Source organism: Narcine bancroftii, chromosome 2, assembly GCF_036971445.1.
Source record: "Narcine bancroftii isolate sNarBan1 chromosome 2, sNarBan1.hap1, whole genome shotgun sequence".
NCBI classification, from domain to species: Eukaryota; Metazoa; Chordata; class Chondrichthyes; order Torpediniformes; family Narcinidae; genus Narcine; species Narcine bancroftii.
The window spans coordinates 345,447,670-345,470,540 of record NC_091470.1 but is presented as its reverse complement, the minus strand read 5'-3'; the positions used below and the strand labels follow the sequence as shown (position 1 = coordinate 345,470,540).

The following is a 22,871-nucleotide window of genomic DNA, read 5'->3' as shown; positions in this document are numbered from 1 at the left end:
AAAATACTCTTTCTTCCTGTCCTTTTGCATTTGATGTGTTGTTTTCTGCTCCATGTTGCCCTTAAACTCTTGTGATAGCAGTTTGCCTTTGATTGTAATTGTTCAGGGGACACAAAACTGAATTGGGAACACGTGTTGATTCCCCCATCTGTACACTATCCCGTCTTCTCCTCCTTTCTGTTCTCAGCGAAAGCTAGTCATAGGAGATCTTCGTACCTATATTTGAGACTATTCCACCTCTCTCCTCTGGTCATCTCCTTACATTACCAGCATATCGTTTATCTAAATCATGAGTGACACTCCTTCACAAAATTAACATCACTCTTCGTGACGTGTGGAATTTATGCCAGCTAGGTTTATCTGATCAGCAGATGATTTATGATGCAGTGGCTTGTTGAACTGCCATAAATAAATGTCAAGACCATTCTTAACATAAAAACATTGCTGAGTCTAATCCAGTAAAAGAAGTTTGTTCGCAGAATAATAAAACATGTACTGGAAGTACTTAAAATATAACCTGATATGCTATGATTTTCAGTATTCAGCCTTTAGCACCACAATGCATACAGCAGTAAATATGATCACTATTTAGGGAGTATTGTCTAACACTATGCTTCCAATCTAAAAATATGGCTGATGGGGGAAACAAAAATCTCTATTTTAATGTTACTAGGTTAACCAGACCACTTGATGGATGAGAAGTTATCACAGGTCAGTAAAACTGACATAAGTACCAATTGTTCTATATTTTTAAACACACTATTGCTTCAAATTAATTCTCAGTTGGAATATAGTAAAGATTATGTTAGGTGAGGCAGTGCACCTCAAAACATTTGACAGTTAAGCATCTCCTGTGGTGTTTAAATAGTTAATCAGGTATATCACGCTGACCTGAAGCTTCTGTTTAATCCAGTCAGAACATTCCATATTCCTAAGTAAACACAAATTTCTCTTTAAATTTAAGAATGGTTTTATTTAAGGAACATTGAGGATTTTTATTGACTGCTTGACTTTGGCTTGTGTCTCAGAAGGGTCTGGTATTTTCGGAATGATTTAAAACTTAATATTGTGCTGTGCTGCGAACCCTCCTTGTTGTTAATGCATAAATAAACAAAATGTCACTTTTGCTGCTAGGAGGCACAAATAAAATAAATCTGAAGCTTAATATCCGAAATGTTTTGACAGCTTAAAATTATAAAGCTAAAATAATTTTTTATCCAATAATCTTTTTTTTAATTAATTTTGCCTGGTTAGTATTGGCTCAGAAAAATTAATCAGTTTTATTCATAATTTTCTGCTGCTGCAGGTACAGCCAAGAATAGAGATAGGATAAAGGAACACTTACAGCAAAAAGAGAACAGATTGAGAGATTTTTTTCTGATTTTAATCAAGCAATCTCATCTCTGCCAGGGCAAATCTCATAACAACTGCAAATGTATTACATTGCATTTTTGTGAAAATGACAGATACAGAACATACTGAAGTCTCGTCAGGCTTTTGTTGAACAAATTTCCCAAATGTTCCTTTGGTACTTCGCAAGTATATCTGTTTTGGAATTTTTTTTCCAACTTGCCCTGTCACGCACAGCCTTCAACTTTTCTGCTTCTAGGCAATTACATTTTTCATTTGTTTTTCAGTAAGTCATTGTTATTCAGCAATTTATGCTCTGTTGATTTTTATCCTCGATACCATTTTACCAACTTTCATTCCTCTTAAACTCAACAAGTGCTTTGTTTCCTTCTGTACTCGGTCTGCTGAAATAAATACTCTAATTACATAAATGTCTTCTTGTCCTTATTTTGAAGTGTTTAAATCTAAAAGTGGTAAAACTTCTATCTATATTTTATTTCTAGTTTGGAATATCCACCCATCCATCCACAACACGGTAGAAGACTATTCTGGCCATTGAAACCCCCAATTAACCTGCACCCAATTAACCTACCAACCTTGTATGCTTTTTGATTGTGTAAATAATAAAAGATGAAACAAGTTACATCTCCCTTTCATTTAGTATAGGAATTTTAACCTGTTGAAAATGGATCTCACCCTTTATTGGTTTGCCTTTAGCATTGTGCCAAATTAGTTCTGCCATTAAAAAAAAATGGCATTGGCTGTAAATGGATGTGCAACAGCACTGATGCAATTTGCATCCTGGAAGATGCATTTAATTTTTTATCCTGATATATAACATTATAAGCACCTTCCATTGCCTAATAACACACTGAACAGAAAAAAAAAATGTCACCTTTCCTCAAAGACTCAAGCCGTATGGTAGACAGGCACATAGAGGAGGAGAGTGACATTGCTGGTAGAAGGAGCTTCACACTCATGCATTACTGTGCAGGCCGAACAGTTTGATTTTCTCTCAGTGTATCACTTGCTGAAAAGAGATAAATAAATATTGTTGCAGTGAAACCCATTGGAAATTTGTTTGTTTGCTTGACGCAAATGAGAAATTTTGGAGACAAGAAATTATTTTTATTGGGCACCTTATTTAGTGCCAAAGGTTTGTGCAATCCAATCCAAATTAAAGTATTTTTGGAAGTACCTACATGGTGAGATATTGGTAAGCTTGTTGGCAATAGCTTAATATCTGAGGAAATTTCATCTTCTTCATGCAGACTTGGTGGAGCTGTTCAGTGATTTGACAGGGAAGAACACAGAGCAGTTCTGCGGAGAGTTCCAAGAAGTGATGTTGTAATTTTACACATGACTCACTAGAAAATGATCACTGAAACACTTCCGTTGGGAACACCTTAATCACACAACTCTGGGTGAAACAGTTCTGAGGCATATTAGTGAGTTGTGATCAAGTAGGGAGTATCTTCATTTCCATTTTGATTTTCAAGATAAATTCATTGTGAAATGAAATCTCATATCCACAGAGATGCAATCATATGTCATAAAGTCATGCTGGAGAAACTCAGCAGGTCAGACAGTGTACTGTTTATAGCAAAGATAAAATATATATAAACAACGATTTGGGCTTGAGCCTTTGATCAAGGTATTGACAAATGCGGGCAGGCACCCAAACAAATTTGGGGGGAGGTGCAAGGGGAGGAGCACAGTCCCACAGGAAGGAGGTAATAGGTGAATAAGGGAGGGAAGGCACACCAGCAAACAAGGGTAGGGGTAATGGCTCTACGAATGGAGAGGGAAGGTGGGGGAGAGTTGAAGGAAAGAACACAGAAGGATGGAAACTAGAGAGGAACAACATGGGGTAGGCTAGCAAAAAACAGAGAAGTTTATGTAAATGCCATCTGGCATCTGCCAGAACATGAGGCCATGGTCAGACATGTCAGCGCAGGAGTGAGGCACAGAATTTAAATAGTTGGCCAATGGGAGATCCCCTGTATGTCATAAAGAGCTGTATATTCAACAAACATTCGCATAAAAGACTGTATTTGCAAAATCTAAGATGGTTGCTGTTGGTGACCAGTGAGCTTATATCATGCACTTGAAATTGTTTGCAAACAATGAGAAGCTGAAGGACTCAGTAGATCAGGCAGCATCCATTGGCAGGAATAGTTCAGGAAGTTCCTGAGTATGAAAGCAGCAAGTAGTCTCCTCTCCCTGATTTTTGTACAGTTACTTTCTAAAAAAGTTGACTTCTCTCGGAAAAATCTTGTTGTGTTCATCATTAGAAATACTCTTGTGATACTTCCACCTCTACGCTTGTGCTAATAGCAACATAATCATTGAGCTAAACATAGCCCCAATCAGGAAAGCTTTATCTTCAAGAAAGATTTGTGTTTTTTCTTTAAAGTTTTAACACACAACAAGGCACCTGAATGATGAATTTGGACACAGACAAGGCATTTGGATGGTGTTTGACCAGTTCACGTTTCGATCTACAGGTTTTCACAAAACAAATCTGAACTAGAACTCCCAATAGCCACCCATATCTGTCCTTGGCCACATTGATTGTCAGGATGAGGCCAAATGTAAACTTGAAGAACAACATTATATTCTTGTTGAGTATTCTAGGCTTATAAATGTATCAGCACATGGAGACATGATGCTTTATTCATGGTTTATTACAAATCTATTTAGGAGAATCCTAGCGAAGATTTTGCCTGCAATGGAGAGCAGTGTGATTCCCCTGTAGTTTGAGCAGTCTGATTTCTCGCCTTTGTTTTTGTACAGGGTGATGATGGTGGCATCACCAAGGTCCTGAGGCAGTTTTCCTTGGTCCCAACAAAGCTTGAAAAACTCATGCAGTTTGACATGCAGAGTTTTGCCGCCAGCCTTCCAGACCTCTGGGGGATTCCATCCATACCTGCTGCTTTGCCACTTTTCAGTTGTTCGATTGCCTTATATGTCTCATCCTGGGTGAGGACCTCATCCAGCTCTAACCTTAGGGGTTGTCCATCGGGCACACAAAACTCAAAACGGTCAACCAGTTTACCTATCTCGGCTGCACCATTTCATCAGATGCAAAGATCAACAACGAGATAGACCACAGACTCGCCAAGGCAAATAGCGCCTTTGGAAGACTACACAACCAACTGAAAAACAACCAACTGAAAAACCTCACAAAGATAAGCGTATACAGAGCCGTTGTCATACCCACACTCCTGTTCGGCTCCGAATCATGGGTCCACTACCGGCAACATCTACGGCTCCTAGAACGCTTCCACCAGCGTTGTCTCCGCTCCATCCTCAACATTCATTGGAGCGCCTTCATCCCAAACGTCGAAGTGCTCGAGATGGCAGAGGTCGACAGCATCGAGTCCATGCTGCTGAAGATCCAGCTGCGCTGGGTGGGTCACGTCTCCAGAATGGAGGACCATCGCCTTCCCAAGATCATGTTATATGGCGAGCTCTCCACTGGCCACCGTGACAGAGGTGCACCAAAGAAAAGGTACAAGGACTGCCTAAAGAAATCTCTTGGTGCCTGCCACATTGACCACTGCCAGTGGGCTGATATCGCCTCAAACCATGCATCTTGGCACCTCACAGTTCGGCGGGCAGCAACCTCCTTTGAAGAAGACCGCAGAGCCCACCTCACTGACAAAAGACAAAGGAGGAAAAACCCAACTCCCAACCCCAACCAACCAATTTTCCCCTGCAACCGCTGCAACCGTGTCTGCCTGTCCCGCATCGGACTTGTCAGCCACAAACGAGCCTGCAGCTGACGTGGACATTTACCCCCTCCATAAATCTTCGTCCGCGAAGCCAAGCCAAAGAATTACAAATCTAAAATGGTTCCCCACAGCATCTATAAATGAGTAATGACATCATCACCTCAACGTGTATATACATAACAATCTTTCCCCTCAAAATAAATGCTTTTTGAAAATAACATAGGCCGCACTTACATTAAACTATGATAACTATGTGGTGGCCAAAGACTAATGGAGAAAATTAAATAAGTTTGATATGTTGGGAGGTCATAGCTTTAGGCTGAAAGGGGAGAGGTATAAGGGGAACATTAGGGGTATTTTTTTCGCTCAGAGAATGGTAGGAGTGTGGAATGATTAGGAGTCTGATGTAGTGAATGCAGATTCAATCTTAAGTTTTAAAAATAAATTGGATATATACATGGATAGGAGAGGTCTGGAGGGTTACGCAATGGGAGTGGGACTAGCTTGGATTATTGGTTGGCACAGACCGGAAGGGTCAAATGTCCTATTTTTCTGTGCTATAACATTCTAGGTTCTAGATTAAGCCGCCAAGTCACTGTATATAGTCACTCAGCCATTTTGGAGGACATTTTTCCTTTTAGAATCATCTCAATGAGGTAGAATCCACCGGAATACTTTGTGATCTCTCTGGACTCTTTGCCTTTTTGGGTAATACCTCAGTTGGTGGTAAAGGCTGCACTTTGGCACATCTCATTTGGATGTTCCTGCACTGCTGAGCAGTAGGACTGCTTGGTAGAATGGTAGAACTGGTTGGTTGAGCAGTCAACCTCAAAGGGGCTTCACTTTCCAATGTTGATGGGAGAATGAGCCCAATGAATCTTGTCTGGATTTTCATCGGGATCATGACCAGTGAGTGTGACCATAAGATCATCCACTGCTCTCAACTCGTTGATTTCCTGTTTCCATATGTTAGTACCCACCAGTATAGAGTAAGAACCGGGGCTCAATTTTTTAAAGAATCATGCCTATCACCTATTGTCTCGGTTGTCCTGGGCTGGCACTCGCTCTCGTACTTCCAGAGACCTGGTAACATAGAAACATAGAAGATAGGAGCAGGAGTAGGTCATTCATCCCTTTGAGCCTGCTCCACCATTCAATGAGATCATGGCTGATCTTAAAGTTCAGTACCCCGTCCCTGCCTTCTCTCCGTAACCCCTAATTCCCTTATATTGAAGAAATATATCTAATTCCTTCTTAAATATATTCAATGAACCTGCCTCTACTGCTCTCTGTGGCAATGAATTCCACAGATTCACCACCCACTGGGTTAAGAAATTCCTCCTCATCTCAGTTCTAAATGGTTTGCCTATTATCCTCGAACCATGGCCCCAGGTTCTGGACGCCCCATCATTGGAAATATCCCTTCCGCATCCATTCTGTCCAGTCCTGCCAGAATTTTATATGTCTCTATGAGATCCCCTCTCAATCTTCTAAACTCCAGCGAGTACAATCCCAGATTGCACAATCTTTCCTCATAAGTCATTCCTGCCATTCCAGGTATCAGCCTGGTGAATCGCCTTTGCATTCCCTCCATTGCAAGAACATCCTTCCTTAGATAAGATGACCAAAACTGCACACAATACTCCAGGTGTGGTCTCACCAAGGCTCTGTACAGCTGCAGTAAGGTATCCTTATTCCTATACTCAAACCCTCTTGATATGAAGGCCAACATACCATTTGCCTTTTTAACCGCCTGCGGTACCTGCATGCTCACCTTCAGTGACTCGTGCACAAGAACCCCTAGGTCTCTCTGCACTTCCCCATCTTCCAATCTATTGCCATTCAAATAGTAATCTGCCCTCTGGTTTGTATTACCAAAGTGGATAACCTCACATTTATCCACATTGTAGTGCATTTGCCATATATCTGCCCAGTCCCCCAATTTATCCAAATCACACTGGAGCTTCCTGACCCCCTCATCAGTGCACACAACCCCACCTAGCTTAGTGTCGCCTGCAAATTTGGAGATATTACATCCAATCCCCTCATCTAGATCATTAATGTAAATTGTGAACAGCTGGGGTCCCAGTACAGATTCCTGTGGCACCCCACTGGTCATTGCCTGCCTCTCAGAAAATAAGCCGTTTATCCCAACTCTCTGTCTTCTATCTGCCAGCCAGTTCTCAATCCACATCAATACCTTGCCCCCAATCCCATGAGCCTTGATTTTGCATGCCAGTCATTTATGTGGGACCTTATCGAAGGCCTTTTGAAAATCCAGGTACACCACATCCACTGGCTCACCCCCATCTATTTTACCTGTCACCATCTCAAAGAATTCCAATAGATTTGTCAAGCACAATTTACCTTTTACAAATCCATGTTGACTCTGTCTGATTTTCCCTTCTCTGCTAGTCATATGCTCCGCTATTACATCCTTAATAATGGATTTTATAATTTTTCCCACTACTGATGTAAGGCTCATGGGCCTATAATTCCCCGCTTTTTCTCTACCCCCCCATTTTAAATAGTGGGGTAACATTAGCTACCCTCCAATTCATGGGTACTGATCCTGAGTCTATCGAGTTCTGGAAAATAATTCTTAAAGCATCTGCTATCTGAATGTCCACTTCTTTAAGTACCCTAGGATGTAGATTACCAGGCCCTTGGTATTTATTGGCCTTCAATCCCTTCAATTTCCCCAAGACCATGCCCTTAGAGATACTGATTTCTTTCAGTTCCTCCCTTGCATTAGTCTCTATGTTTCCCAACATCCTTGGGAGGTTATTTGTATCCTCTTTTGTGAAAACAGAACTAAAGTAAGAATTTAATTGGTCTGCCATTTCCTTATTCCCCATTATATATTCTGCTGATTCTGACTGCAAAGGACCTACTCTGGATTTCACCAATCTTTTCCTCTTGACATATCTATCAAAGCTTTTGCAGTTGGTTTTTATGCTTGCTGCAACCTTACTTTCGTAATTTATTTTTGCTCTCTTGATTAATCCCTTTGTCCTCCTTTGCTGCATCTTGAACTGCTCCCAGTCTCTTGAAATGTTCCCAGATTTACTTGGAGACGTGGATTGTCCCATGCGGAGGGTGATGTTCAGGTGTACTGTGGAAAGTCTTGTTCTTGAGTTACAAACATCAATTCTGCTGGTGTATATTTGATCATAGAGAGTGGTGTATTTCTCTATCCTAACAGGAAATCTGATTTTGTGACAGTTTTTTAGTTTTCATGGACTTTTTAAAAGTTTGTACAGAACATTCCACACTCTCATTTGTGCTTGGGTGTAGGGTGCTGACAGGATGTGTCGGATATTGCTATTACATAAGAACATCTTAAAGGCATCCGATGCAAACAGGAAGGTTTGTGATGCCATCTATTATCAGAAACTAGTTCAATAGGCAACCCATATAATGCAAATATACTTTGTAGTCTTTCAATTGTCTGGCCTGTTGTTGTTTTCTTCAAGTGTGACACCACTGGCCATTTAGAGTGCGCATTGACAACAGTAAGAAAGTTTTCTCCCATAAATGGACCAACGAAATCTATGTGAATCCTGTGCCATGGTGACGTGGTGCAAGGAGAAACATGATGTGAGGGGAGTGAGAGGAGGTGAAATCCCGGAGCTGCCAGATCTATAGGGAAGAAAAACATTAAAATAATAATCAAAATACTCACCAGTGGTGTTGGAAGACGTCAGCAGTAGGAAGATGACGAAGAAAAATAAAACAGCCAACAATTGGCTCCGATGCCATGGGATCGATCTGAGGTGCTCATGCACCATCAATCACTCAGGAGACTATTGTAGAGAAACCAATAGGCTTTAGTTCACTTGAGAACATAGCATATCCCTGTACTGGGTTGCAGGGGCTGTGGAGCAGTCACCTTTATTCAGCAGCCTGTGGGGATGGGACTCAAGTACAAATGGCCAACAGGCATGCTTGACCAGATAATTATACATCACAGGGGTTTACTACTGTGGCAAAGAAAAAGGCAGTGCTGCCTCGAGGCTTGCTGTGGAGGACGATGTGGGGATGGAGATGCAGCCCACCCCACAGGAGTACTGAGGCCGAGGTAAGGCCAATCCGAGAAAGGGAAGTGATGCTACCCCGGACCAGCATACGGACAACGAAAGCCCCATGGAGTGGCTCAGAATGTGGTGGGGGTGGTGTCTCGGGTCTCCTTCCCTCAGCAAGAGTGTGATGCGTGTGGTGCATCAGTGGCAGAAGGATTGAGTGGCTGGGAAGTGTGGGGAGTGCGTCAAGTGGGGAAGTTGTGGGCTTGCGTCGATCCAACGTCAGATCGGGCACCATGGTAAGTGGTAGCAATGAAAGCGATGATGACTGGTACTGCGACGGTGACAGAGGCGGCAGTAGAAAAAATGGAGAACTGGAGAATTGCCAGGAGGCCTGGGAAGGACTTCGTGGTAAGGAAAAGGGAGAAGGAGGGTTCAGAGCCCTTCTTGCCTGATGCGTTGGAAGCCATGGGAAACGTGGAAGAGAGACTATTTTAGGCAGTGGTGAGGAGAGCTGAGAACATGGCTAAAAAACTGGAAAAGATGCAAAGTGCTCTCTCCGGCCTAACAGGGAGAATGGTAGAGGACAGAATTGGTATAAATGGGGATAGAATAAATAGGTTGGAAGATGAATTGGATGCCTTGGTGAGGGAGAGGGATCTTGTCTGGAGAAAGTTGGATGCCTTCGAAAACTGTAGTTGAAGAAATAATATAAAAATAGCGGGGCTGGTGGAGGGCATCGAGAGTTGGATCCCAGAGGTACAAGGCAGAGACACATTGGGAGAGATGGTAGAGGTGGAAGGGGTACACCGGTCACCATCCCAAAACAGGACCCTCGGCAGAAATCCTGCTTCATCCTGGTGAAGCTGTTATATCTCTAGGACAGAGAGAACATTTGAGGGGTGGCAGTGGCCAAAACAAGAAAGGTGGGGGGGTGGATGGCTAGAGGGGTATAAATTATTTTTCTACCTCGAGTAGTGGAGCGCTTTTAAAACACAGAAAAGAATTGAACCAGTCAAAACACTGGTCAAATAGAAGGAAACCCAGCTGCTCTGAAAATGGTATTGCCGAGGGGGGGGGGAAAGAAGTTATTTGCGGAACTTAAAAAGCATGGTAATTTGCGAAGGAACTGCCAGCTAAAATCAAAAGAAAAATAGGGACTGTAAACAACCGTTGCAAAATGGAAAGTATTTTGATGTAAATATTAGTTTTACGTAAATATATGGAAATGAGAAATGGGAAGTGATCTTGGAGGACTTTGGGGTGGGGGTGGAAGTGGAAGATGAAAGGGAGAGTTGTAGAATACACAGACCGAACAATGGAGAGAAATAGCGATTGCATAGCAGATGCAATCGCTGGGGTGGGGGGGGGGGTGGGGGGGAGTGGGAAGTGGGAATAGAGGAGAATATGGGGTTTGTTGTTGTACTGTTTGGAGACTTTGTCTTTGCCCTTTTTCTCTCTTTTGTTTTCCCTGGGATTTGTTCTGGAACCGGCAGGCTGGTCCAAACAGTCAAGAATAAAGGATTGGATATCAGACAAGAGGGTGGTGATGGTGGTACGGGGGTGTCGCAATCACAGGAGGAGTCACTGGGCATCTGTATAAAAGCTGTTAGTTTTAGTTTGAACAGAATAAATGGGTAAGTGAAGAGGAAAAGAGTCTTGGCACACATGAGAAAATTGGGTGTGGATTTAGCTTTCCTTCAGGAAACACATTTAATAGAACATCAACACCAAAAACTGAAGAGAGGACTGGTGGGCCAGGTAAAAGCATCTTCCTTTAATTCTAAGGCAGGGGGGGGTAGTAATTTTGATAGGAAAAGTGTTCTGGTGAGGGTGGAAAGCATAGTCACAGATATAACAGGAAGGTTTGTGATGGTTTACTGTCAGATATACTCAAAATCATGGACCCTACTGAACATATATGCCCTCTATTGGGATGATGAAAGTTTATACAAGATATTTTCTTGAAATTGGCGGAGGGAAGATAAAACATCCTGGTCGGGGGGGGGGGGGATTTCAATTATTGTCTGGATCTGGTCTTGGATAAGTCATCGAATAGGGTAACTAAGGTCAGGGCGGCTAAAACCCCTGACCTTTATGAAAGAGCCAAACCTAATAGATGCCTGGAGGTGGCAGTGTCCAAGGGAAAGGAATATTCCTTTTATTCAAGACACCATGACTCCTACACCAAGATAGATTTATTTTTGCCATCAGCCCAAATAGAGGGTAGGATCATGGAAAATGAGTACACACCAAGAGTTTTGTCAGATCATTCCCCTTGACACTGATAATTGCAATGCCAGATAAACAGGAGATGGTGTATAGATGGCACCTTATTGTGGCCTTTTCCTTCTTTGAGGTGATTCATCTTTGGATATAGTATTTGCGAAATGGTGGAGGTGGAGGGGATGGGGGATGAAAATTGGACTTGACAGTGAAGTTTGAATATAATTGTAGAATGTAGTGTGATTTTTTTATTATGGATTTTTGACACTGTTTGAGTTTGAAAAATTATAAATAAAATATTCAAAAAAGATCCTGTGCCATGTTCCTGATGGCCATCTCCATGGGTTAGCTTTGGCTTCAGGAGCTTTGGGTTGCATTCTCTGACAAATGCCACACCTTCTTACTGTCTGTTCAATATCAATGCCTACGAAGGACCATGAGACATGTATACGTGCCAAAACTTTTATCCGAACCGTCCCTGGGGTGGTTGTTGTGGAGCTCTGATAACATGGCAGTCTGCCATTTTGTAGGAATGATTGTTCCTGGCCCCCATAATAAACAATCTTCTTCAATGGATATTTTGTTGGATCGTGTAGAATAAAGTTTCAGTTTGGAAGAGATCCTTTTGGCCTCGGGCCACCCAATTAATGTGAAATATAGGTCCTTTGACAGCATAGCTTCTTTCCGTACTTCTGCAGATTATCTTTGCTATAACTGGTAAGCGATGAGGTTATTCTTGATTAATAGTTGTAGCCTTTGCCATCCATTTAATTATCTCATCCTTCTGTTCAGCTTCCGATACTGGTAAGCAAGATAGAGCATGAATATGGCTGTTTTGTGTTGCTAGTTTATGTTTCAGGTCGTAATCATATGCGGCGAGCAGCATGGCCCACCTTTGAATCTTGTTGCGGCTAGCATTGGTACCCTTTTTAGGGCCTAGAATCAAACTTTTGTACTTAGCAATCACTGTCTTGTACTGCAGTCTGCTAAACCTATTACTGACGGGTCTCTTAATGCTTTGTTTAGGAATGCACCAAACTCACAGTTCAGAGAGTCTACGTAATTTCACTAAAAATTAACTTATAGATTCACCTGTTCTCTGCTTTCTGAAATAAAATCTTTGTCTTTCAATGGTTTGGGACTTAGATGTGTCCCTTCTGTGGCACAGAACTCTGCATAAGTTTTTTGTACCTGCACTTTCAGGTGCTGTCAGAGATTCATCCGTTTAAACGTCTCGTTTCCTACTTGGCTCAGAAATAGTGATCGTTTTTAGTTCAAAGGCAGTAATATTATGGGCAAGACTATGGCAAGACTACATAGTCATACCAGTCTTCCTCTGAGTCTACAAATTTTCCAAACTGTCCCTCCGTCATTTTGAGTCTTCTTTCCTTTGTTCTTTCTCTGTGACTGAGACTGTTCGACTCACTGAAGTGATAGTCTTGTATTTCTCTTTTAAATCTTCACTCCAGTGTTTGAAGCTTAGAGGAAGTTTATTTTAATCCTCATCAGCACACAGAGATTTGATGCTTTATTGCAAATCTAAAATGGTTCACTGCAGCACACAATATATATATCACATCAGTGTGATGACATCATATGCAAGTAGGCATATACATAACAATTCTCCCTGGACAGCTTTAAACATAATGACTGATTTTTCTCATCTTTGTTAATTCCTACCTCATTCTCTTTCCACTGCTTCCATTTCTTCTTTGCCTACTCCCATTCATTTCTCTTTTACCTTTCTTACCTCCCATTGTTCTCTCCTTTTTCCTTTTTCTTCATCTCTCCCACACTGAGAACATGTTGATCACCTCTTAACCCCTCCCAGTTACTCCCCCCCCCCTCTTGATTTAACTTGTATACTTCATATCAACCCTTCCTCCTTTAATCTCCATCGAGGGTGTAAGGTAAAACATCATGAGATGGAAATGTGTAGGGAGTTACCCTGTACAAGGCTGTAACAAGAAGGGGAGGTGTCCTTGTACTCCTGTTAGGTAAAACATCATGAGATGGGAATGTACGGGGCAGTAACAAGATGTGAATGCATCCTTGTACTTACAAGATAAGAGAGACATTGATGGATTGAGAGGCAGGAAGCTAGCAGGGAAAGGATAGCAACAGTTTTAGTCATTGGACAAGTAATGATATGATGATGTTCTAAGCACATATCCAAGGGTATAAAAAATCACCATTTTGCTGATAACGGCAGAATGCATTCTCCGACTAACCTGGTTGGTCGCAAGTGTTACAATCCGGTAATAAAGAACAAAGAACCCTGATTTCGACTCAGCCTGGTGTTTGTCTCACTCATTCATGAACAAAGCAGACCTAACAAGGGTCACGGCCCAAAATGTAGACTGGCCTTTTCTACCCATGCACGCTGTCTGACTTGCCCAGTGCCTTCAGCTACTCATTCCTTACTCGTGCATTAAATAGTCTGACTTAAGCTGAAAACATTCCTACCAGCCATTACTTTTTTTAATTTCTGAAGCTGTCAACATTATTTCTTCTTTAAAAAAAATTACTTTGGTTTTCCTGGCAACCATAGACTTTATTTCACTTATCTGAGATGCAAACTTCCTCAAACATCCTGGTTATGAAATAAGCCTTCGTACATTCAGATTACCATCACGCTGACAGTTCATTTTGTTTTAAAGCCAGGCACTCAGAGGCTTCATTCGCCTTTTTAAAAAAAAAATCCAAAAACCCATAATATAAAGTCCAAAATACTTCCTTATCACTTGCTACAATCAATTATTACGAGAGATTAACAGCTAAGAAATTTGTCCATGGTGAGTAGCGTTAAACAGTTGCAGCAGTTTGTTATATTCCTCACCAAAGCCTTCAACACCGTGAGCAGGAAAGGGCTTTGGCAAATACTAGAGCGCTTCGGATGCCCCCCAAAGTTCCTCAACATGGTTATCCAACTGCACGAAAACCAACAAGGTCGGGTCAGATACAGCAATGAGCTCTCTGAACCCTTCTCCATTAACAATGGCGTGAAGCAAGGCTGCGTTCTCGCACCAACCCTCTTTTCAATCTTCTTCAGCATGATGCTGAACCAAGCCATGAAAGACTTCAACAATGAAGACACTGTTTACATCTGGTACCGCACGGATGGCAGTCTCTTCAATCTGAGGCACCTGCAAGCTCGCACCAAGACACAAGAGCAACTTGTCCGTGAACTACTCTTTGCAGACGATGCTGCTTTAGTTGCCCATTCAGAGCCAGCTCTTCAGCGCTTAACGTCCTGTTTTGTGGAAACTGCCAAAGTGTTTGGCCTGGAAGTCAGCCTGAAGAAAACTGAGGTCCTCCATCAGCCAGCTCCCCACCATGACTACCAGCCCCCCCCACATCTCCATCGGGCACACAAAACTCAAAACGGTCAACCAGTTTACCTATTTCGGCTGCACCATTTCATCAGATGCAAGGATCGACAACAAGATAGACAACAGACTCGCCAAGGCAAATAGCGCCTTTGGAAGACTACACAAAAGAGTCTGGAAAAACAATCAACTGAACAACCTCACAAAGATTAGCGTATATGATTCGGCTCCGAATCATGGGTCATATACCGGCATCACCTACGGCTCCTAGAACGCTTCCACCAGCGTTGGCTCCGCTCCATCCTCAACATTTATTGGAGCAACTTCATCCCTGACATCGAAGTACTTGAGATGGCAGAGGCCGACAGCATCGAATCTATGCTGCTGAAGATCCAACTGCGCTGGGTGGGTCACGTCTCCAGAATGGAGGACCATCGCCTTCCCAAGATCGTGTTATATGGCGAGCTCTCCACTGGCCACCGTGACAGAGGTGCACCAAAGAAGAGGTACAAAGACTGCCTAAAGAAATCTCTTGGTGCCTGCCACATTGACCACTGCCAGTGGGCTGATATCGCCTCAAACCGTGCATCTTGGCGCCTCACAGTTCGGCGGGCAGCAACCTCCTTTGAAGAAGACCGCAGAGCCCACCTCACTGACAAAAGACAAAGGAGGAAAAACCCAACACCCAACCCCAACCAACCAATTTTCCCCTGAAACCGCTGCAACCGTGTCTGCCTGTCCCGCATCGGACTTGTCAGCCACAAACGAGCCTGCAGCTGACGTAGACATTTACCCGTCCATAAATCTTCGTCCGCGAAGCCAAGCCAAAGAGAAGAGAGAGAGATTTCTGAAATTCCATTCCCTTGGAGTTATTAGGCAACATGCAAACTTACTTTATGGGGACTTCAGCATAACCAACTGCAGGTGAGATTTTAAATTATATTTTAAATTAAATTTCAACATATAACATAGTAGCAAGCCCTTCCTGCCCATGAGCCCACATACCTCATCTTCTGTCTGGGCACATTCCAACCAAATAGTATTTCCATTAACCCCACCACCTTCCCCCTATCGCTTTTTCCCCAGCTCAGCTCTGTCTGTCTCTCTCTCTCTCTCTCTCTCTCTCTCTCCCTCCTCTTTTTCCCTTTGTCTCCTTTCACAGTGTCAAAAACAATTCTCACCTTTCTCTTATCATATCTAATCAACACCTTTTAGACTGTTGTTGGTCTGGATTCCACCCCCTGCAATTCTTCAGTCTTTAGTCTGACTTACTTACATATTGAAGAAGGGCACAGGCCTGAAACGTTGGTAATATATCTTTACCTCCTATGGATTCTGCAAGACTGACTAAGTTCCTCCAGCATTTTTGCATGTTTTTACTACAATCACAAAGTCTGCAGACTTCTTGTGTTTCTCTCTGCTCAATTACACCCAATTGACCCACAACCGCCCCCCCCCCAACCCAAACACTTTGAAGGGTGGGAGGAAACCGGAGTTCCTGAATCAAACCTATGCAGACACAAGGAGAACATACAAACTCCTCACAAACAGCACCAGATTTGAACCTGGGATGCTGACGCTGTCACAGTGTTGCGCTAACCGCTATGCTAACTGCCACGCTGGCCATCCTGCCCTTACTTTCCGGCTTTCACTTCTTGAACTCACTCACTGAAATTGGTCCTGCATCACTACTGTAATTCCATGGCAAATATGACAGACTGATTTGAACAGGCTTTCCCGTGAGTTTCTCCTGGTGGAATATCAATCACCAGGCACAAGGAATCTCTTTAGGCCTTTTTATAGTAAAAAAAAGTGGATCTTCTCTGCCTTTACATCATTTAATTTACTTTGTTGAAAGTTCTGAGGGCGGATTCAAGAGGTGGACTCCGATCAATCTCGGGGGGTAGAGTCAGAGGTGGAGTGACTCTCTTCATCTCCTCCGCGAAGGCAATGCCACTGCCTGCGAGTAGGAGCATGATTTTTAAAATCCAGTATGCTGTAATGCTGTAATAAAGTTAATTAGATTGCACAGGAGATCTGTCCGAGTCCTAAGTCTTCTTGAACAGATCTCCACCAGTGCTTTTACTTGCTCTTCACTGCCATTTCGGGTGTAGGCCGCTTTCCCTTCTTGGCGAGTGTGGATAACGTCATGGTGCTGGGTAGAACTACTGCACCACTAGACTCGCCTCCCTCAGTTCCCAAGATGGCACCAGATGCTGCTGAGTTGAAAACAATGCTGGATCCGCCTTGTAGGCCTTCTGCATATAAAGGTAAGTTCAACTTTGTTTTTCTTTTTGTTGAGCTGCCTTGAAAGGCAACGTTACATCATAAAAATGCCTTTTGACTATTTCCTCATAAAAAGGCTTTGTGGGTAAAATGCAGTGGGAACTCTTATTTCATTTGATTCTTTTCAATATAAATTGTTCGATCCATTTGAAAACTGGCAAATTTTATGTTAAGATGGTTCCACACACATGGACAACTCATGTTAAAAAAGGGCTTCTGTTATGACTGACCATACAGTGAGGTATTAGTTGTCCACTCGGAGGCTTAAGGGAGACATCATTAGGCCCTTTCATGCAGTGAAAAAAACCCAACTGTAAAGGCAGAGATTCTCTACCCTTACATCGGGAGACTTACCTCTATGAATACATCATGGCCGGCTCCAAGGTGCCAACGCAAATCCCTCTCAGGGAAGGATCATCGGCAGAACGCTGAATTCTGCTGCCTCACGTGAATGTACTGTTGCTACAAGTGGCTGGCTAGGGGTGGCTGGATGATGTCATGATGATGCCGTGAGCAAGTGACCCATCTCCCTTCTCTCTCCCACTCCCTATCACCCCTCTCCCTCCCTGACCACCTGAGGGCAGGGGCGACCGGCGGGAGCCGTCAGGTCAGGGGCCATTAGGGGGCAGCCTGTGTGGGCCGTGATAGCCCCGTCGGTCATTCTGGCACCTCACCGGGCCGATTCAGCCTTTGGGGCCGCTCGTCAGCAGCTCAAAACTCGGCAGGGTAACGGCTGTCTTCCCTACCCATAATCCCCCACACAGCTGGGACATCAGCCCCAGCTGTGTGGGGGATTATGGGTAGGGAAGACAACCATTGCTCTGCTGTGCATTTATTACAGGTGGCACTACAGCACCAGTTGCTCCACCTCCATCGGCTCCAGAGGGCACTCTGAGGCAAGGGTGGCCTTTTTTGGGCTGGCCTATGAAAGGTGTTTATATTTTTCCCTCTTCACTTATAGCCGACCTCCAGGTGGAGGCTTGGCATGAAAGGGCCTATTGATTCAATCTTGTCTCCACTCACATTGTAATTTCCTATCAATGTTAATTTCCTCACCTCCCGTTGAGACAGTTCTTTGCAGTTGGTTCAGTTTTTTACTCCCACAGCTAGCACGGTATTAGCCAGGTGGATCACATGGACATTAGCCTGTTGTTTTATGATATTGAAAATGAGGTGATTATCATATATAATCTGGTACACTGTACAAGTGCACCAAACTTTTTACTTGCTGCAGCTCATTAGGTCCTTTACAAGAAAAAAAAAGAAAAAAAATCGACAATTCTTAATTGAATTTAAATATATAAAGAAAAATAGATAATAAGCATTTAGTTAACCTCATGCAAAAAAAAAGTGCCTTTGCAATAGTTTAGATAGGCCTTTTCTACAGTCAAACCAGTCCAAGATCTATGTAACAATTAGAAGAGGTTTAAGAGCTTGATAGGTGTTGGAAAAAATCTGTTCTTGAACCGTGAGGTGCTCTGTCTTTTATACTGCCATGCCATTATTTTTTTCCAAAGGCCGATTCTGTACACCTGATATTTGGTGGGGTGATTAAATGAGGACTTCTGCACAAACATTGTTCCGAACTTCCATTTGGCCTCTCAAATTGTGACTTGCCTGGCTTCTGCCTCCTACACTTTACCAGGGAAGTCTAACCTAAGCTTAAAATATAACATCACATAATCTAAATTGGTGTAATAGAACTCTCTGCACAGAACACTGAATCGAACAATTCATTGCACTCTTATATCACACGCAGTATTTTTTTTGCCTCTTGAGGTCATTTCTCCATCCTCTCCTATTTACATCTGCCCCTGACTTTTACTCACTGGCATTTTCCATTCTTTTTCATCCCATTCCATCAACAGTTTTTGCCGTCCAGCGTTGACTGCCAACCACTCTATGACAGATATTCTCCATAGTTCTATATGCAGCACCCCTTTATCCTATTAAAATGTTTTACCTGGTCCAAGTTCAGTTCATCAGCCTGAGGCATCAACTCTCCCTTCACAGACGCTGCATAACTGCTGAACATTTCCAGCTTTTCCTGTTTTCTCTTTAACGATGATTTCTATGTACAAATTGATAAAGAAACAATGGTATGAAATAAAAGGCCTTCAGGAAGTTCCGTCTTACGGGCATTCATTCCTGTAAATTTTTCTGTGACTTGGGGGAAAAAAAGTAAAAGAAAAGAATTGGCTAATATATATTTAAATTTGGGGAAAAAAAAAGAAAAAAAAAAGAATTTTATGAAAAATATCATCCAGATCATTGTGCCCAATAAACAGCACGATACTGAGAACAATGGCAAGAAATTGTTATTGTACAGTGCTGCTTCCAAGTTGGACTAAAAGTTTGAAGACTTTTACTTGACACATAATATGTTTAAAGCACATTTATTATATGCTCTTAGTGTTCTATTTTTATATTTGGTTGCTATTATAAATGTTTCATTGAACTATTTCATTGTGAAATTTCTTTGCTTAACTATGGGGCTTGGAGCTGCAGCTTCTCCCATTGCTGTTTGTGACCATTCAAGGATAGTATTTATTAGAGCTGAAGCATTCTTTCTTTTAAAAATATTTTTATTGATTTGGTAGAGAGAAATATTACCTGCTATATTTTGTCTACATATTAGTTACATAACATTTATATAATGCAATACATAATATGGATCATAAGTGATTTATACATTGTCTGGTACACAATACCCAAATAAAATGGAAATTCCCTTATGAAAACTTCATCTCATATTCTAATATTACAACGTATTCATTGTTGGTTATCTAATTGGACTAATCCCTTCTATTTATAAAGGAAAATAGAAAATAAAAAGAAGAAAAAAAAACATTCTAATCCTAACCCTCCCACTAAACACGGTCACCAGTGAATAATTATGTAAAAAAATCGAGTCTCGGGTCCTGGACATCGGGCAGGAAACTCCCAGAACACCCCCGCCTATACATTCAAATTATGATAGTCGTCGAAAATGTGCTCCATATCTTGTCAAATTCAATCTTGATCTCTTTAATGTTATATCTAATTTTCTCCAAACCCAAGCAAGACAACCCCAACCCATTGTATATGAGTTGATGCTAAGTTATCTTTTCATCAATATACCAAAAAACCTTCTAAGTAATATAAGAAATAAAGAATTTGGACTCGATTTGGATGGAGCACAAAAAGATTTATTATGATAGCCCTAGCTGTAGCAAAAAAATGTATTATGTCAACCTGGAAATTCGAAGACAACTTGAGAATACAACAATGGTACATAGAAATGAATAAATGTATTCCATTAGAAAAAATAACATATAATTTAAGAAATAACATTACAATATTCAAACAAATATGGGAACCATACATGAAATACTATAGAGAAATCCTATCATGAACCTCCACCACCTAAAATGACAGAAGGAGAAGACAACAAAATGAACTGACTCAGTTTATAAAAGTAAAAGACAAAAATTTCTTATTTAATTTTATTAAGTGACGACATTGTTTAACGGGTTTAATGTATCTTATAGGTTGAACTTTGAATAAATGGGAAGGGGGGAGAGGGAGGGAGGGGGGAAAAGGGGAGAAAATGACACTGTATATATTCAAGAGAAAAATATCTGTATGTATTTTGGTCAGTATGGTTCATAATGTGAAAAATAAAAAATAAAAAAATAAAAAAAATTGCTCGTCTGGCTATCCAATGAAGTAAAAGCTACTATATTTTGAATTGAGTTCAGGGAAAATATTTTCCTCTTGAGAAGAACCAAACAAAACAATAAAAGGGACCGATGCATTCTAAATTGAAAGTATAGACATACATACAGCATGGTAACAGGACCTTCCAGCTCACAAGCCCATGCCCACTTTCACCCAATTCACCTATAACCGTGGTATGATCTTTTGCAAGAGGGGAGGAAACCCAGGCAGATGTGGGGAGAATGTCCAAACTCCTTTCAGACATCGCGGAATCCGAAACCGGTTCGCTAACCATGACACTACCTGTGCCACCATAATGACACAGACAATGTGGAGACATCCACCAATTGTATTGTACTTCCAGCATGTATTTTTATGAATAAGGGAATTGTATATGACCAGTTAAAGAGAAATCCATGATGACAGGACTGCCTTTTAGATACAGTGCTTGCTATTCTTGTGAGACCTGCAAAGATTTAAAAAAAATGTTCTATAGCAAGAATATTAAGAAGCAGAATGTTTGGGAAGTAAGTTGATTTGCATGAAAATTTCATTATGACATAGCAAGTCATAATCATAAATTAACCAATCTCTGAATGGCTGATAGATCACTGAGAGACTGCAAATTGACAAAAGCACAAATTTTGCTGTCAATCCTTGCATTATGATGACTGTGTTTTCTATCGATCTAAATATCCCATGTTACGTTGTCTTCTATTTTTTATATTTAGTGAATGCAAAAACAGCAATTAAATTGGTATGTTATTGTTAGGAATTTCTCTAATTAGATCAATTTTTTTGTGACAGTCATAATTTTTTGGGATGGAATAACAGCTTTGGCAGCAAGTTCAGTTCATGAGAGAGCGCAATATTACTTCTGAGAGCACAGGCAATTAGTTTTTGCCATTACTCATTGAGTTGCAGTGGTTGTGGGAGATAGTATCTCAGATAAAGGTTAGACAAGGAAAGGTTAGCCTTTTATAGTTGAGGAATGTCTGCACTTAGTTCTTGGCTTGCCTTGGCTGATTTATTGATCTTGAAACTTGTGCTTTATAAATAAATCAAATCTATTTACATTCAATTCAATTATTTTAAGAAGAGCCATTTGCTTTGCACCATTTTTCTTCCAGCCAGAAAGATGCAGAAATGAAGATTTGTCATATCTTGGAGTTTTCATGTTCATACTGAAAGTCAAGGAGGTGGATAAGTTTAGTTAGTCTAACCATTCATTCTTCTTTCCCAAATGGAGGCCATTCTGCAGGTACCCTCCTTTCCCTCGGCTCTGGCCTGCCAGAGTTGGTGGATTTAAGGGCTGGTACACACTAAATAAGCATAGAAAGGCAAGGAAAATCAGGTTATTGCAAAATGAGTGTGTTCTGCATGTTTTGCGCTGAAGACTGGAGAACATTGTTTTGACACATTGTACTTGTGCAGTCAGATGACAATAAATATGACTTGACTTAAGGGTTGTCAGGTTCACTCCTCCTGTCAAGCTGATTCTACCCATCAGGCAAGAACTGGAAAACAGCACCAATATGATGGAGTTGTACCAGTTTAGAATTTCTTTGATATCTGACTAATATGGCCTTTTGGTGTCAGGGAACTTTGACAGTGCCAGTTTGCAGAAATTCCATCTTCATTTAATGTTCATAGGTCTTTTTTTTTGTTGGATGATGGACCTTTATTTTAGTATCGTCTGTTGAATTGAATTGTTTGTTTTGTGTACTGAGATACAGTGAAAAAAAAGCACGTGATGTATAAAATTTAGGCAAGTCCGTCATACATAGAGTATAGCACAAGTGGTTAATTTACAACATTAAGTAGTGTTACATGAAATAAAAGAGCAAGGTATAGTGTCACGCATAAAATAAAAAGTGTAGGGTCAATGCACAAATGTGTTGGTTACTCTTTACAGGCACTTCCCGACTTGTGACCTATGCGATTTGCGTCCATCTGCACATATGTCTGAATTTAAAAAAAATATGTAAGAAAATATATAAAATTGACATGGTTTATGTTGTATTTGACAAACTATAACAGGGATAAAGATATGTAAGAGCCAAAATGTGAGTACCCACTTTGTTAGTTGGCATCCTGGGTTCCATAGGCTGTGCTTGGCCATCTCCATTCCTATGCACATGTACGAGTCTTCGGTTGGCACATGCACAGTGGGTTCGCATACTGGAATTTGGTTGGCATAAGCGTGAGAGTTAAGGGCGCAA

At 41.5% G+C, this 22,871-nt stretch overlaps 1 protein-coding gene and 1 long non-coding RNA gene across 2 annotated transcripts in view; one reads left to right on the top strand and one right to left on the bottom strand.

The window, feature by feature from the left end:
- fam135b (family with sequence similarity 135 member B) overlaps nt 1–22,871 on the top strand; it is a 409,679-nt gene that overhangs the window by 200,402 nt on the left and 186,406 nt on the right. The gene's annotated exons all lie outside the window — the stretch shown is intronic.
- LOC138755741 (uncharacterized) lies at nt 1,363–21,105 on the bottom strand. The gene is made up of 3 exons (XR_011352522.1): nt 20,833–21,105; nt 18,914–19,021; nt 1,363–1,754 (listed from the first exon to the last, which is right to left on the bottom strand). It is a non-coding gene; the product is annotated as an uncharacterized lncRNA (long non-coding RNA).